This window comes from Orycteropus afer, unplaced genomic scaffold (genome assembly GCF_000298275.1).
Source record: "Orycteropus afer afer isolate SDZICR_OR568_19922 unplaced genomic scaffold, OryAfe1.0 scaffold00281, whole genome shotgun sequence".
Classification (NCBI taxonomy): domain Eukaryota; kingdom Metazoa; phylum Chordata; class Mammalia; order Tubulidentata; family Orycteropodidae; genus Orycteropus; species Orycteropus afer.
This window is the reverse complement of record NW_006921868.1, coordinates 1,123,720-1,126,127: the sequence shown is the minus strand read 5'-3', so window position 1 is coordinate 1,126,127 and position 2,408 is coordinate 1,123,720.

The following is a 2,408-nucleotide window of genomic DNA, read 5'->3' as shown; positions in this document are numbered from 1 at the left end:
GTTGTCAGAAGGAACCATTCCCTGGAGAAGGATATCTTGCTTGGTAAAGTGGAGGGTCAATGAAAGAGGGGAAGGCCTTCAACAAGATGGATTGACACAGTGGCTACAACAATGGGCTCAGGTATAGCAGGGATTGTGGGGCTGGCACAGGACTGGGCAGTGTTTCATTCTGCTGTACATAGGATCTCTGTGAGTCAGAGATGACTCAATGGCACCTAACAACAACAAGAATTGTACATTTATCTTGCCAACTGGTTGTTGTTGTTTTTAATTCTTCTTGAGTTTTGTATGTGTTTTCCTTTATTTAGTCTGTTTTCCTAAAATATTTTCTCAATCTATTGAAGTTAACTATGAAATTAAAAAAAAAAAAATCTTTTGAATTTCTTATCAGGTCATTCCAATAACATTTCTTCCTCCAGAAAATTTTCTGACCCCATATTTTGGTCACTCATTTGAAGCATTTTGTTCTGTTTTTATGTGTATGTTTGTGTGTGATTTGAAGTTTTCTGTTGTTGCTGAGGCATTGTAATGTTATTGTATTATTTTGTGGAATATATGTTGGTTTGCTTCACCCTGATTTTTTGTTTTGTTTTGTTTTGATATATCCAGGCAAAAAGGCAGGTGTGTCACTCTGGTCATTATTTGTCATCAGTGGAGCACTCACCACCTGTTTGTGGGTGGATTTGGTAATGGGTGGGACTATGGGCATGAGTCTGTGTTTGCTCATCATGTACAGTAGTTGAGGGAAGCCTGAGTGAGTACTGGCCACCATTTGTTGTTGACCCAATGGTACTAGAGTGGGTCGTGGTATTCACCCAATTGGTGGGGTGGCAGGTGTAGTGGATTTGGCTGGGTAGGGTAGCTGCCTCCTGTGACTGGAAAAAGATAGAAAGAAAAACAAAATGGGGGAGAGGAAGAAAATAAAATGGAAAAATAAGGGTAGGAAGAAGGAAGACCTAAGAAGAAAGAAAAAGAGAATAAGAAATCAAAACAAAACAGATGTGGCACAGTACCAGCACAAGTGCTAGCTCCCAAACACACCTGTGACAGAAATGTGGTGCTTACTTTGCAAGACCATGCACTGCCAAATATAGGGGGATCAGGGGCCAGTGCTACTGAATGCAGCAGTGGCAAGGGGTCGGGCACCTGCTAAGTTGGATCAGAAGAGAAAAGAAAAAAATAAAGAGGAGGGAGGAGGAAGAATAAAAAGAAAGAGAAAAAGAAAGGATGGGAAGAGGAAAAATTGAGTAGAAAGGAAAAATGAGAAAACAAAAATATGAGCATAAATATTAGCTGTCAGACATAGCTGCAGTGGGAGCATGGAGCTTACTCTGGAGCACAGTGCACTGCTGTACATGGAGAGGTTGGGATGGGTTCTACTGACTGAGGATGCAAGGTGGGTACCCACTTCACAAAATATAAATAAATAAATAAATAAATAAAAGGGGGGCTTAACAGGAAGGCAAAAGAAACAAAGAGAAAAACAAGAAGCAAAGAAGGATGAACTATGAAGGAGAGAAGAAAAATAAAGAAAAAAAAAATTACAAAGTGGCACAGTACTGTCAAAAGTGCTAACTGTCAAACACAGCTGCATGGGAACACAGTGTTTACATTGCAGGATCGTGCACCTCTGACTGGGTAGGGGAAGGCATTGTTAACCATCTGGTGGCAGGGTAGGGTTGCCTACTCCCCAGAACGAAAAAAAAAAAAAAAGGAAAGAAAAGAGAAGGGGCAAAGGAAGAGGAAAGGAAAAAGAAAAGAAAAAGGGGGTAGAGGAAAGAACCAAGGGGAAAGGTAGAGAAAAAAGAAGACAAAAGCATCATAGCAGGACAGTGGTGGTGGGTTTGACTGGCAGCCACTGGGTGCCTGGGGGTGGGGGGCCATGCCTCTGGTCACTAGGAAGTTGTGCAAGGTCAGAGGGGAAGTCACAGTTCTCTGGTCATTCAATCACCATTATGGGTTGTGTTGGACTGGGTTCTCTAGAGAAACAAAAACCAGCAAAGCTGAGAGGGAGAGAGAGAGAGAGAGAAATTTATCTTAGGAAAATGGCTCACAAACATATAGAAGCCGGAAAGTCTAAAGTCCGTGGAGCAAACGTCAGGCTGGAGGCTTTTCCTAGCTTCCACAACCACAGGGGCTGAGAAGCTCAAGGCTGGCAGGCAGTACACTGGCTGTTGGCTCCAACGAATGACGAGTCCAAGATCTCCAGGCCAAATGGTAAACTGCTCACAGAAGAATGTCTCTCCTCCCAGGATGTCCTTGGATATCCTGGAAGCAGGCCACACCCCTAGGGAAACTCCCCTTGAGCAGATTGGCCACTCAGAACACAGTCATCTGATCCCATCATGGGAACAACCACACAGAACTGGGGTCCAGCCAAGTTGACACACAGCTTCAAGTATCACAGT